This window comes from Hyperolius riggenbachi, chromosome 5 (genome assembly GCF_040937935.1).
Source record: "Hyperolius riggenbachi isolate aHypRig1 chromosome 5, aHypRig1.pri, whole genome shotgun sequence".
NCBI classification, from domain to species: domain Eukaryota; kingdom Metazoa; phylum Chordata; class Amphibia; order Anura; family Hyperoliidae; genus Hyperolius; species Hyperolius riggenbachi.
Window position 1 is genome coordinate 338,646,248 of NC_090650.1, and position 15,498 is coordinate 338,661,745.

The 15,498-nt window shown below is 45.6% G+C and overlaps 1 protein-coding gene across 1 annotated transcript in view; it reads right to left on the bottom strand.

The window, feature by feature from the left end:
* The window catches only part of PCMTD1 (protein-L-isoaspartate (D-aspartate) O-methyltransferase domain containing 1), a 63,928-nt gene extending 49,279 nt beyond the window's left edge, over positions 1-14,649 (bottom strand). The window contains exon 1 of the mRNA XM_068237378.1: positions 14,483-14,649. The gene's annotated coding sequence lies outside the window, so the exon portion shown is untranslated. The remainder of the gene's footprint in view (positions 1-14,482) is intronic.
* Positions 14,650-15,498: the final 849 nt, after the last annotated feature.

The following is a 15,498-nucleotide window of genomic DNA, read 5'->3' on the forward strand; positions in this document are numbered from 1 at the left end:
TATATATATATATATATGTGTATTTTACGATATGATGTCCTCACGCATAACTTTCCTGTGCGTACTATTCGAACGTAAACAGGAAGTAATGCATGGACGTGTAAGTATTGGCTTTTGTGAATGACGCAGGCATCTCGCTGATGCCGGCGATCATTCACACGGGGACGTAGATCAATAAATGGGAATTGCATTTCCATTTAATGATCTCCCCCCTAACAATCGTCTGCGAGATCGAGCGCGGGAGCAAGCAAGAGTGCACGGTGGCAAGGGACATAGTACCTACGTCCCTGCGAGGTGAAGAGGGATTTTTCAGGGATGCAGATACTCGTCCTGGGGGAGGGCAAGTGGTTAAAGAGTAACCGTCAGGCAAAAAAAATAAAAATCAAATTCTCTACTTGTATCTGTTAATCAAGTAATAACCAGGCAATCCAAAGGTTCAAAACAACTCTTAATTTTCTTTTCCAAACAATATCATTCCCCAGGCTCTTATTTTGTACATTTATTATATTTATAAAGCGCCAACATATTACGTAGCACTGGACATTAGTTAAGGTTACAGACAATATACAGCAATAAGACAATACAGAAATACATAAAAACCAGATCATGCAGCACAGTGTGAGTGCAAGGTAATGCTTAGTCACTGGATGGCAGCATGGAAATTAGGCAAGTCGAGTTCACTTAGATCCATAGGATGGGTGTACGGTAAAGGAGGTGCATGAACAGGTAGGAGACATAAGGAGGAGGGCCCTGCCCGAAGGCTTACAATCTAGAGGGAGAGGTGGGGACACAAAAGGTAGAGGATCAGAGTCCAACTGTGGGCTTAGAGCACTAAACAAACAAACACAGAACATTTATATTGCGCTTTTCTCCAGGCGGACTCAAAGCGCCAGAGCTGCAGCCACTAGGATGCGCTCTATAGGCAGTAGCAGTGTTAGGGAGTCTTGCCCAAGGTCTCCTACTGAATAGGTGCTGGCTTACTGAACAGGCAGAGCCGAGATTCGAAACCCAGGTCTCCTGTGTCAGAGGCAGAGCCCTTAACCATTACACTATCCAGCCACCTCCACTAGTGAGGGGTGGTAGGCCAGAGTGAAAAGATGAGTTTTGAGGGCCTTCTTGAAGATGTTAAAGGAGGGGGAAACCCTAATGGGGGGAGGTAGGACATTCTATAGTGTTGGAGCAGCTCTTGAGAAGTCCTGGAGGCGTGCAAGGGATTGGGTGATGCCGGGGGCAGTCAGGTGAAGTTCATTGGAGAAGCGGAGTGAGCGGCTAGGTGTGCAACTCTGGGTAAGATTGGAAATGTAGGTTGAGCAGGTTTTGTGGACAGATTTGTAGGCCAGACACAGTATCTTGAATCTGATTCTGGACTGGATAGGAAGCCAGTGGAGAGATTCACAGAGGGTAGCCACTGTGGTGGAGCAATGGGAGGAGTGGATAATTCTGGCTGCTGCATTCATGACGGACTGCAGAGGGGCAATTCGGGTCATAGGGAGACCAGACAGAACGGCGTTGCAGTAGTCAAGGCGGGAAATTATGAGGGCATGGATGAGGAGTTTAGTGGTGACAAAGGTCAGGAAAGGGCGGATCTTGCAGATGTTACGAAGGTGGAAGTTGCAGTACTTTGTGAGGCTTTGGATGTGGGGGGTGAAGGAGAGTGCGGAGTCCAAGGTGACACCCAGACAGTGGGCTTGAGAAGTAGGGTGAATGGTAGTGTGGTTACCAGTGATATTCACATCAGACAAAGGAAGTTGCAGTGCATGCTGTTTTTTTTTTTTTACTTTCCTCCATTATTAATAGTTATTCCCCTCAGACATAACTAATGCAGCCTGATTGGCTGAAGCCTCTTTCACTCCTGTTTCCCCCCCACACCTCTGTTCCTCTCTGATTGGCCAAAATTTCTTACGCCACTTCACATGGACACTGATGTAATTTCTAGCTGCCAGCGTTTTCTAGGGAAGACCGGTTCCAGTGGAAGCTGCTGTCAGGAAGAAGAGGGCCAGTGGATGCCGCTTGCGTGTGGAATAGGACCCGCTGACGAGAGGAGTGGAGAAGAGCTGGGTGGGAGTGTCTGAAGACAGGGAGGAGGGTGGGCAATGCATACACAATCAGGCAGAGGAAAGAAAAAAAGAGGGAGGAAATGACATCAGGTTTGGCTTCAAGACAAACACAGTAAAGATGTAAAATGCTAAGAAGGGTTTTCTCTCTTTTTTTTTTTTTTATTTACTATATAAAAACATAACTAAAATCAAAACGTGGACAGTGCAATACATATTATGCAAGTAGAGCAGGTATTTATCTACTTATCTATGTTTTTTTTTCTGAGCTAGTATGGCTGACAGCTCCTCTTTAGACAGGAACTGTTAAAGAGGTTCTGTGCAGGGTTTTGAAAACAAAAACAGACACTCACCTGGGGCTGTCCATTTTTGTTTTCAAAGGCCTCCACAGAACCCCTTTAAGTGGAAATGAACTCAGCACCAGTGTGAAGCTGATAGTGGGTTTGTCATGGAAAACCTAGTTTTCAGAGGGGAAAAAGTCCTGTAGCCAATGGAAATCCAGGCAAAACCAGTGCTGGAAATTTTCCATATGTCATAATGTGAACTGCGGCTATAGCAGAGCTCAGTTAGCAGTAGACAGTACACATAGAACAGTCCGTGCACCACTTCTTATAACACATTTATTCCTCCAGTGTTGCGATGTCAGCAAATAGATTGGCACAAATACATGACAGTTTCAGGTTGCAAAACATCTTTGTAGATACATCTGACCTGTGCCTGGATGGGTGCGGGAGGGTGACCAGGGGGAAGTAGGACTGCGCGACAGCCGTTTCGCGCCGGGCGGCGCTTGCTCACGTGCAGTAGTCCTTGGGCAAATGGCGGCGTGTACGGGCTTCCGTGATGTTACTCGGAAGCCCCGCCCACCACGCGCGCCATTGGCCCCTGTATGCTGGAGCGTGATTGTGTGGGAGAGTGGGTGGGAGGAATCCAGCCTATGACGTCTCTTGCGCTTGTGGTTGCCATGCCATTCAGGCACTCGTGTGCTAATGTAACAGATCGCCGTAACTTGGCGAATATTAGTGACATGTGCAAATTCATGTAAACATATGGTGCTCGTGCTCATTACCACATCGTGACCTAATCATTTTTCAAAGTTAATACATCAAAACTTAACATGCTAAAAACCTATGTGCATCCGTTCTGCCTATGATGTACATACCACCTCACATTGTGTCAGAATGACTGTCAGCTTTGTGCCTGAGATCCCATCTGCTTTTTATTTATAAAAAAAAAAAAAGCCTTTATTAGACTATATATCTAAAACTACCCTTCTCACCTGTTAAAATCACCTGAGACTGGGATAAAGTGCGAAAGACAGGGACATAGTGATGTATACAGTACATTTCATTTGCTTATCTGGTTTACTGTATCAAATTCCTTTCACTCTTAACTGATGGCAAATCTGACGGCCCAGTGAACCATGTTAACCCTGCGTGTGAGAAAGCTCTCACTAGCTGCAGCTGCCTGTGTCTCTGACTGAGCTGTCTGCAGGAGAGCAGTGGAAATGTATCTTGTTATAAACATTTGTAATTGTGTGTGAAACCTAACACCACAGCTTTTCATACTTTTTTTGCTTTCAGAGAAAAATGTAGTCCAATATGCAAAAAACAACACTGGCTGTGCATTGAAGCAGACACCCCTTTTGAGAATGATTTGTCCCAATAGAGCTAAATCCTACACACAATGAATTAAAGCTTTTGCCTCTGATATTTAACACGAAAAGTAGGAAAAATGATTACACAGCTACTTAGACATTATTTGTACATTATCATTTTAGAACACTTGGGTATTGATAGTGTTCCTTTAATTGCCTGGCTGTCCTGCTGATCCTCTGCCTCTAATACTTTTAGCCATAAACCCTGAACAAGCATGCAGAGTTGCACTTCATCGTGCATGCACAGTCCGTCTCGCTCCCGTACCTGGGAGCATTCTGCACAGTAAGCTCCCAGCTGATGGGGGAGCACGCCTAGCTGGGTTTGCGCATGCACGACAAAGCGTGACTCGGCCAGGCTTTTGGGCTGAATTCCAGGTGACAGGAGTCACCTGGGGAGATGGCGAGGGACGAGGGGCCTTAAAGAGAATCTGTATTAAAAAATATTCATCTCGGGAGGGGGAAGCCTCTGGATCTTATCGAGGCTTCCCCCGTCCCATGGTGGTCTCACTGCGGGTCCTGGAACGGCGAGTATGTAAATATTTACCTTACCGGCACCAGCGCAGGCACTGCTCTGGTCTCGGAAATAGACAGAAGTAACCAATTCCATTCGGGTCCACTCTACTGTGCAGGCGTAAGACGCCTATGCAGTACAACGGACCCGACTGGAATCGGCTATTTCCGCCTATCTCTGTGCTGAGAGCCGCAACAGCACCACCTGCTGGAGCCAGGGAAGGTAAATATATCAAGCCTTGTCAGGCTTGTCGAAGGAAGATAGCGGGGACTTCAGGGGAGCCAGCGCTGGATTGCCTGCAGCTACAGGGATGGGGGAAGCCTCATCGGGACCCTGAGGCTTCCCCCTCCCGAGGCAAGTACCCCCCCCCCAGGGGACTTTTTTTTTTTTTTTAATACAGGGTCTCTTTAAGGAAGCCCCAGGTAAGTATGGAACCTGAGACACTTCTCGTCTCAGGTACATTTCAAGGCAAAACAGTCCTATTTTGCACTAATTAGAGAAAATAGGACGCTTAATGTCTATTCTGCCTAAATGCAAAGCCTATTTTAATCCCTGAATTAGGGGGCATTAAGTGGCTAAACTTACATTCGTACCTTTCTGATCTTGCACTAATTGAATAGCATGTGGGTGCCTTAAAGCCTCCCTCTACCTATGCAAATGTACAATGCCACTAAATAGATTTTGTTTCTTACAAGCAAGAACTACTGCTTGTGTTCTGCTTCAGTTTGGGTCCTGTCAAGCTGTACTGCCTTCTGGGTTTTAAATAAACCCAGGACAGTCCGGAATAAAAAAAAACTCTCTCACTGAAGGTATGTGGATTGAAGTTACAGTGCCAAATATTCACAGACGCTTAAGCAGTGCCCTGGTGTGACCCTAAAAAGAATTGCACATTATTGCCACCTAGTTCACAAGTTTTATTAAACTCAGGCCAGGTCCTTAAAGAGAGTCTGAAGTGAAAAAAATTACCTCTTTTTATTATCTAGGCCTCTTCAGCAGTATAAGCAAAGATGAATTGCCACATCCGCGCGGCTGAACGGCTACAACCCCCCCCCCCCCCCCCCCCCGGGGCTAAATCCTCCGGTACTTCCTGGAGGAGGCAGAGCTTTGTGCAGTAGCTCCGCCTCTGCTCCAGTCAATCTCTGCGGAACTACCTCTCACCGTCCCCCTCTGAGTCTTCTTTCACTGAGGGGCGGGGAGAAGTGGAGATTGACGCGACTTGAGGCAGAGCTACTGCACAAAGCTCTGCCTCCCGGGGCAGCAAAATCCACGACCTGGAAAGTCGTGGAATTTTGCCTCGGGCTGTTAGGGGGGTTAAATACATCGTTCAGTCGCGTGGATACGGCAATTCATCTTTGCTCATACTGCTGAAGAGGACTAGATAATAAAAAGAGGTAGTTTCATTCACTTGAGACTCTCTTTAAGATTGCTTATAGTTTCTTTCTCTGGGAATCCATAGCAGATCAGGCCCAGTAGTCACAAAAATGGGGAAAGTCTCACACTGCACCAGCTTTGCCAATTTGTGGCAGTTAATTACTTCCTGCAAAAATCCTCTGACACTCAGGCTTCTTATGATGTTTACATATAGTCAGCTGTTCTCACTGCTTTGCACAAATGGCCCACAGTGAGGTTTTGTACTTTGCTGCGGTCTGATTACAAAGATGACTCATCACCATAGCTCAATTGTTCCCCAATTTGCGCTTATGTCATCTTGTTTATGGAAGGTAAACACTGTCTGCAGGTCAAAGGTGCCATACAGCACATATACAACTGCAAAGCTAAAACACAGACAGGAATGACTAATGCTGGGAACACATGCTACAAATTGAGCCATTTAGATGGCTCGATTGATAATTTCCGACATGTCCGATCACCCGCTCGATCGATTCTGCATGATACCGAATGGGGACAATGGAAAAAGATAAGGAAAACGAGCAGAAGATAAGCGAATCGCCCGCGGGGTCGAGCGGGGAATCGATCAGGCGGCATAATCGAGCCACAGAAACGCACTGTGTATTCCAAGCATTACACAAGGAAGATAACTTGACAACTATGATTATATGTAAATAAGAATAGCACACAACAAAAAAAAACCTCCCTTTTTCATCTTGCTAGATGCTCTATCCAGGTTTAGATTACCGCCACCTCACCCTACTCCAGTGCCCAATATGAAGAATGTCCCTCATATCCTAGTCTAACAAAGTCAGAGAGCCTGTCCAACAGCAACAAAGAGCAACACCTTTGCGACATGCAGCGTTTCGCCATCCGGCTGTTTACATCTGAAGTGTCAGTCTCTGCCGCTCCCCCGCCTCCTCCATAGCGCCGCTCCCCGCCTGCGTCCCTTCCCTCCAATCAGTGGGGAGGGAAGGGACGTAGGCGGGGGGGGGGGGGGCGGCAATATTGAAGGCGAGGGAGCGGCAGAGACTGACACTTCAGATGTAAACAGCCGGCTGGCGACACGCTGCATGTCGCTAGCACAGCGATTGATTTATAGGGGCACAGCAGAGCTAATTGGATTCTTAGAACCCACCTCTAGTTGTCTTTAAACAATACCGATTGCCTCAGATTCTCTTTAAACAATACCGATTGCCTGGTAGCCCTGCTGATCTATCTGGCTACACTAGTGTTTGAATAACCCCGGAAACAAGCATACAACTAATCAATTCTGACAATAATGGCAGAAACACCTGATCTGCATATGCTTGTTCAGGGTCTATGGCTGAAAGTATTAGAGGCAGAGGATCAGCAGGACAGCCAGGCAACTGGTATTGCTTAGAAGGAAATAAATATGGCAGCCTCCATATCACTCTTGCTTCAGTTGTCCTTTAAAATACAACTGACCTGAGAGGGATATGGAGGCTGTCATCTTGATTTCCTACTGATCTTTTGCATCTAATACTTTTAGTCACAGCCCTTGAACAATCATGCAGATCAGATGTTTAACAGCATTTGACTCATACCTGTTTCTAGTGTGCGATTCAGACACTACTGAAACATGAAAGATCAGCAGGATGCTAGGCAAATGGTATTGTTTTAGGTCAGTTGTCCTATAAAGGGAACCTGAAGTGTGAGGGATATGGAGGTGGCCATATTTATTTCCTGGCTGTCCTGCTAGTCCATTGCCTCTAATATTTTAGCAATAGACCCAGAACAAGCAAGCAGATCAGATGTTTATGACAAAAATATGACAAGATTAGGGACATGCTTGTTTCAGGTATGTGACGCAGACACTACTGACCAAAAAGATCAGCAGGATGCCAGGTAACTGGTATTTTTTTAAAAGAAAATAAATATGGCAGCCTCCATATATCTCTCCCTGAAAGGATACCCGAAGTGACGTGACATGATGAGATAGACATGTGTATGTACAGTGCCTAGCACACAAATAACTATGCTGTGTTCCTTTTTTTTTTTTTTTCTCTGCCTGAAAGAGTTAAATATCAGGTATGGAAGTAGCTGACTCAGTCAGGAAGTGACTACAGTGTGACCCTCACTGATAAGAAATTCCAACTATAAAACACTTTCCTAGCAGAAAATGGCTTCTGAGGTCAGGAAAGAGATAAAAAGGGGAATTTCTTATCAGTGAGGGTCACACTGTAGTCACTTCCTGTCTGAGTCAGGACTGAGTCAGCCACTTGCATACCTGATATTTAACTCTTTCAGGGAGAGAAGGAAAAAAAAGGAAAACAGCCTAATTATTTGTGTGTTAGACACTGTACATATCCATTTCAATCTCATCATGTCACATGTCACTTCGGGTATCCTTTAAGGTTCCCTTTAAACCTGGTACAAACCTTTAATTGTCAGGTGATTGGCCAATTTTACCAACTACATATACAGTGGTTTGCAAAAGTATTTGGCCCCCTTGACATTTTCACATTTTGTCATATTACTGCCACGAACATGAATTAATTTTATTGGAATTCCACGTGAAAGACCAATACAAAGTGGTGTACATGTGATAAGTTGAATACAAACCATACATGATTCCAAACATTTAAAACAAAAATAACTGCAAAGTGGGGTGTGCGTAATTATTCAGCCCCGAGTCAATACTTTGTAGAACCACTTTTAGCTGCAATTACAGCTGCCTGTCTTTTAGGGTATGTCTCTACCAGCTTTGCACATCTAGAGACTGAAATCCTTGCCCATCATTCTTTGCAAAACAGCTCCAGCTCAGTCAGATTAGATGGATAACATTTGTGAATAGCAGTTTTCAGATCTTGCCACAGTTTCTCGATTGGATTTAGATCTGGGCTTTGACTGGGCCATTCTAACACATGGATATGTTTAGTTTTAAACCATTCCATTGCTGCACTGGCTTTATGTTTAGGGTTGTTGTCCTGCTGGAAGGTGAACCTCCGCACCAGTCTCAAGTCATTTGCAGTCTCCAAGAGGTTTTCTTACAAGATTGCCCTGTATTTGGCTCCAATAGAATAATCGAAGACAATAGAGGCTCCAGCAAGGATTAAATATTTATCTTATTTATTAGGTATCAAAAACCATAATGATGTCCAGAATTTTATTATGTATTATATATTATGCCTGTTCTGTTAAGTGTCCTCTGGCTTAGCCCCCTTGTTTTTGTTTGCCCCTTTGTTTCCCCAGTGTTTCTCCGTTCTTGATTGCCTGATGAAGCGGGAGTTTTGCCCGTGAAACGCGTTGCATACACTTGGAGAATCCCTAATAAATATTATTGTTTTTTATTGACGGCTCATTGGCTGGTTTTTACCTGAGGGAGGTGAGTCCACCTACATCCCTCCTTTTAAACGTTTTTAAATATTTTATCCTTGCTGGCTCCTCTGTTGTCTTCGATTATTCTATTGATTAAGTCCACCCTGGGTGGAGGGGTGCATCCCCATCTGTTGTTCCTGTCTACAGAGAGCGACATTTTAAATACCTGAGTGGGGTCAGGGCATAATTCTCCCCACCTGCCATTCCAGTGGTTGCCTTTGTGGTAACCCAACTTTGTGAGTATATTGATTACTGATTTATACTAACTCCATTCCATTCTGACAATACTGCACCATATCGGGCTCTCGGTCTCGTTTCTGTTTTTCAAAAGCTGCTTGTATTTGGCTCCAGCCATCTTCAAATCAACTCTGACCAGCTTCCCTGTCCCTGCTGAAGAGAAGCACCCCCAGAGCATGATGCTGCCACCACCATATTTTGCAGTGGGGATGGTGTGTTCAGAGTGATGTACAGTGTTAGTTTTCCGCCACACATAGCATTTGCATTTTGGCCAAGAAGTTCCATTTTGGTCTCATCTGACCAGAGCACCTTCTTCCACATGTTTGCTGTGTCCCCCCACATGGCTTGTGGCAAACTGCAAACGGGACTTCTTATGCTTTTCTGTTAACAATGGATTTCTTCTTGCCATTCTTCCATAAAGGCCAACTTTGTGCAGTGCACGACTAATAGTTGTCCTATGGACAGATTCCCCCACCTGAGCTGTAGATCTCTGCAGCTCATCCAGAGTCACCATGGGCCTCTTGACTGCATTTCTGATCAGCACTCTCCTTGTTCGGCCTGTGAGTTTAGGTGGACGGCCTTGTCTTGGTAGGTTTACAGTTGTGCCATACTCCTTCCATTTCTGAATGATCGCTTGAACAGTGCTCCATGGGATGTTCAAGGCTTTGGAAATCTGTTTGTAGCCTAAGCCTGCTTTAAATTTCTCAATAACTTTATCCCTGACCTGTCTGGTGTGTTCTTTGGACTTCATGGTGTTGTTGCTCCCAATATTCTCTTAGACAACCTCTGAGGCCGTCACAGAGCAGCTGTATTTGTACTGACATTAGATTACACACAGGTGCACTCTATTTAGTCATTAGCACTCATCAGGCAATGTCTATGGGCAACTGACTGCACTCAGACCAAAGGGGGCTGAATAATTACGCACACCCACTTTCGTAAAAAATGTTTGGAATCATGTATGATTTTCATTCCACTTCTCACATGTACACCACTTTGTATTGGTCTTTCACGTGGAATTCCAATAAGATTGATTCATGTTTGTGGCAGTAATATGACAAAAATGTGAAAAACTGCAAGGGGGCCGAATACTTTTGCAATCCGCTGTACCTTAAGGGGCAACAGATTTTCGCCAGTTTTACCACCTACATATACCATAAATGCCAACAGATCTTTAATACTATGAACAAAGATGTAGGTAAACTCTCTTACTACATGGAGGTGGTAAAATTGGTCAGTGAGTGGCCAATCAAAATTGATGGTGTGTACTAGGCTTCAGAACTCCTTTTGAATTTATTACTGTGACTCATGTCCTGTCTCAGGGCCCATTTCCACTTGTACGGTTTCCGCGCTGAATCCACAGAATTTCCCTGCAGCCAAATCGCGCGGGGAAACTCTGCCATACGGAACAATGGCACCGCCGGCCGAATCGCTTGCGTTGGCGATTCGGCAGGCATTTCCATCCGAATTGGTGTAAATCCTATAGCCGTGCATGGCACGGCTGATGGGATTCGTCTGCGTACCCACAGACCCGGAAGTGTAGACACGTGCGGCTCAAGTGGAAACGGGCCTTTAGGGACAAGTGTTCATATCAAAGCCATGGATGTCCTAGAAACAGAAAGTTAGGGACAAAGGCAGTAGAGAAAACACACACACCATTCTATTTACACTGTTGAATGTAATAGTAGGGAAACTTACTTGCGATAGAAGGTACACATTGCTGTAACTATGTGCTATTAACACCGAAAGCTGCCTACATTTTGCCCTATTACTACCACATAATATTGCAGTTCATTAGTTTCTGGCACTGAAATTCAGACGTCAATAAAAAGGTGCAATTTACTTGATACAAAACCACACAACTGCAAAACGTTTAGGTACAAAACCATCATAGTATCACTGATATGTCAAAATATATCACTTTTGGTTACAAATATAAGATTTATAAGGGAAGAAATATTGTTATGTACAATGAGAGTGATCACATCTGCCAGAATCTCCAATCACAGCACCCTCTACAGCAGGCTTTCTCAACCAGGGTTCCCTGGAACCCCAGGGTTCCTTGAGGACTCTGCAGGGGTTCCTTAGCATTTTACCCCATCGTGGGGGAAGTATACTAGAGCACACTGTAATAGGTGGTACTGTAACAAGAAGCACTACATTGAGGGGTCAGGAGACAGTATGAGTGGCAGTGTAATAGAAGGTAGTGAAATTAACAGCCTAAGCTACTTTTAAAGACCACGCCTCCTGAAAAATAAATGTAGGGGTTCCGCAAGATCAAAAAATTGTTTGCAGGGGTTCCTTGAGATCCAAAAGCTATTTTCAGGGTTCCTCCAGGGTAAAAAGGTTGAGAGGCGCTGCTCTACAGCATGAAGTGTTGCAATTGGCCGAAAAGTGTTGGCGTAGTTTATTACAACCTATCTGAAACCAAGCAGTTCAAGTGGACCTCAACTCAGAACTTCTTCTCTACTCTAAAAGATAAGCAACATCATAATAACCTTTAAAGAAAAACATTTGTGTTACAGCTGATACAAATCCTAAAACAAATCTGCGCTGTTTCTACTTCCTGATTCATGAAAGCAGACATATTAACATCCTGTGCTTTCAAGTGAGCTTATCTGCCATCTCTGCCGTGGCAGTCATGTGGTACAGGGGAGAGATAAAATTACAGCTTGTGATTAGACACAAATGAAGGGGGAGTTCGACAGGCTAAACTCTCTAAATACATACAGGGTGCATTTCTCTATGTTTTCCTTCTGTCCTGTGCAAGAGTTCAGGTCCACTTTAAGGAGGGAGCTGTCCACCCAATCATGTTAGCAGTATTTCCCAATGAGGTTTTCTGCTTGGACCCCTAAACTACACTACCACCAAACTGTGATCGTTTTAAATGGAGAAAATCATGATCCCAGTGCGTTTGTGATGCGGATAGGGATTTTGAGTGGAAAGGAGCCCTTTTAGGGCTACTTCTTACTGGGATGCTTTTCGAAGGTTTTTTTTTTTTTTTTTTGCGATCGGCAAAGCTGTGTCAATTTAACCCTATATGAGCATTCTCACTGCAGCATTGTAGTTTGTATAAAATAGCAAACATGCTGCATGCAGCTATTTTTCAGCAAGCACAATGCATTTCTCATTACATTGCAAAGCACAATAGCTGGAAAAATCACAATCACTAAGCAGTTTTGCAGTGTAAACTACAGCTTAGAGATTTGACACAGAGAACCACTATGGACGCTACTATTCAGTAAGGAGTTCAAGGCAAGACTCCCTAACACTGCTGGGTGGTCTCTTGAGGGCGGCCCAGTTGCTGCAGCTCTTGAGTGCTTTGAGTCCAACAGGAGACAAGCGCTATACAAATGTTCGGATTATTATTATAGTCTGGTTTAGAGGACTCAGCAGAAAACCTCATAAGTAAATTCCGCTAATGGGTTTGGGGGGACGGCACCATTTCAAACTGTTAGGCTTCAGATAGGTTGTAGTAAATTACGCCCACACTATTTGGCCAATCACAACGCTTCATGCTGTAGAGGGTGCTGTGAATAGAGCAATTTCCCTATGAGGGCTGGAACCCACAGGAGCGCTTTTGGCAGCGTTTTGGCAGCGTTGCGATACGCTAGCACTGTGCCAAAACGCTGGGCCAATGTTAATGGATGGGGCAAATTCCACAGGAGCGTTTGCGTTTCCCAGAAACGCAAACGCAGGACGTGCAGCATTTTGGGAGCGTTAGCGCTTCAATGTAAAGTATTGAAACGCTAGCGGAAACGCTCAGCAAAACCTAAACTGAGCGGTTTTGCTAGCGTTTTGCGGTTCAGCACACTGTAACAAAATGAAAAATAATTCACAGGACCAATCAGGATAAAAACGCAAAACGCTACGCAACCGCTGAGCAAAAAAATACAATGTTGCAAAACGCAAACGCGCATGAATCCGCTTGCAAACCGCTCAGACAAAACTCTAGCGGTAGCGTTTCGCGTTTGCTGTTTTCAGTGGGTTCCAGGCCTGAGGGTTTCCTGCTGGTGAAACAGGTGGTTTCGCGCACGGAGCTCACCACCGGGCACCGAAATCACATGTCCCATAGAGGCAATGTTATGCTGCGCGGTTCACGGCGGCGGCTGTCGGACCCCAAATTACATCTCCCTCCGAGTTGCGAGGGAGAATAGTATTTAACACAGCGTTTTGCAGCAGCAGGGAGAACCGTCATTCGGCTCTTCCTGCGCCCAACTCCCCGCGGACACCATAATACATACACCCTGCTGGGTCCCCTGAACTAGACTAGTGCCGCACTATGTTGATATACAACTGAACTGAGGCTACATCTTAAGGTGGCCACTAATGGTCCAATTTCTAGCAAAAAAATTGTTCGAGCGATCAGAAATTATGCTTGGATTGGTTGTAAATCATCCCTGTTGATGGGCACAATTGATTATGAACGATTATAAAAATAGTCGTCTGATTGGATTTTGGTCAAACCACAATTTGGATTTTCTGGTTGTGATAGTGCTTTGAGCAAAGATTGGTTCGTTGATGCTGAAGTGAACGTTTTTTCTTCCGATCAGAATTATCTGATCGCTTGAACGATTTTTCATTAGAAATTTAATCGTTAGTGGCCACCTTTAGAGCAATGAAAATTTAGAGTGTGCACTTAACTTCAAAATTCCATGGACAGCAAAGAAAATCTCAAACATTGGGGACAAACAGTAAAATGTACCTGACTTGGGATTCGTCAAACCATGTAATAAAGTATATACAGATGACAGTCAAAAGCCTAAACAAACTTTCTGTGTGCATCCTCTTTTCAAGGATTTAATGAAGCAGCCTAGTCCAGCGACATTATTCTGCAAGCGCATTGCTGGAAGCCCTGATCCCTGGTGACGCCAGACATGCCCAGAGGCCCTGTGTAAACACAGCCCTGGAAACACCGAACACAACATAGCGCCACCATCTGGCGGAAGCGCGGAGCTGGATTTCGGTGCTCATCAATACTAATGAATCGCCCCACTGGAACAAAGGAGAAAAGTTTGGAGCTGGCAATAGGGAGACAGCTGCCAGACTGCCATCTGCAGGGAATGCTGGCGCTCTATACTGGTGACAGTGGCTGCCCTCTGTGCAGGGTGACGCCACACGTCACCTACACGCAGCCTGTGGCCTCCTGGGGCCGGTGCACTACAGCCCTCAGCATGCCATGCTGGCACAGACGCCTCTCACCCGCTCTGCATAGACACAGAGCGACGTGTGACTTGGGCTGACTGCGCCACAAGCCGGGGAGACGCTGCTGCATCCAGACGCGCAACAACTTACCTCCCCGGCAGCCCGGCCCGCACTCACTGCTCACTCTGCCTTCTCCTGCCACCCCGGGCACCTGCCGAGAGCAGCTTATGGCGGAGCGGCACAGGGGGGACTGCAGAACGCACGCAGGCCCGTGTGCCTTGTTGTTCTCTATCAGGTGTACCCAGCCTCCCTCTAGACGTAAGCGTTCCTTCTATCCACCACCAGGTGGCGCTGCGCCTCAGCCGAAACGTGCTGTGTAGCCTATGCAGCTTAGCAATACAGTATCTGCTCTGGGCTGTCAAGATGACTTTATCACCGGCAACAGGCAGACCACTGTCCTCTACAGTTGTCTTTATGGCAATGGCTCCTGGTATATCAGCACTCACTTGTTGTTGGCCCTTGTGACTTCCTGAGGTAGCAGCACCCTAATTATAGTAGTGTCCTTTGTTGCTTACTGTTTTTATTGTGCTGGCCAATATTGCCCTATGTTACAGTAGCATTCTTCACTGTTGCCCTATGTTGGGTTTAACCACTTAAGGACTGCAATGTTAAACCCCTCTAGTGACCAGGCCCTTTTTTTACTAAATAGGCCACTGCAGCTTTAAGGCCTCGTTGCAGTGTCGCACAACTCAGCACACAAGTAATCCCCCCTTTTCTCCCCACCAACAGAGCTCTCTGTTGGTGGGGTCTGATCGATCCCCAGATGTTTTTTTTAATTAATATATATATCCTACCTAATAATTAGCAAGTGTTCCTGCGTCCTGTCCGTGAGTCAGTGCTGTTGCGCATGTCCTGCACTGACACAGCCTTTGGGACAGAACGCAAGACGAGCTGGGAGGCGGGCCGGCTGGGTGGGAGCGTGTGTGCGCGGCGGACGGGTGCATGCACATGCGCCGGTAGGACCAAGAGCCCATTTTTAAACGGGCTTAGGTCAACTAGTATTTTAATAAAAATGTGTCTTTTGCTGGTATGCTGTTCAGCAGCAATCAGCCCCAGTAACTGGCTCAGTTGGGTCCTGTCTGAGACTTCTGCGCATGCGCAGCCCT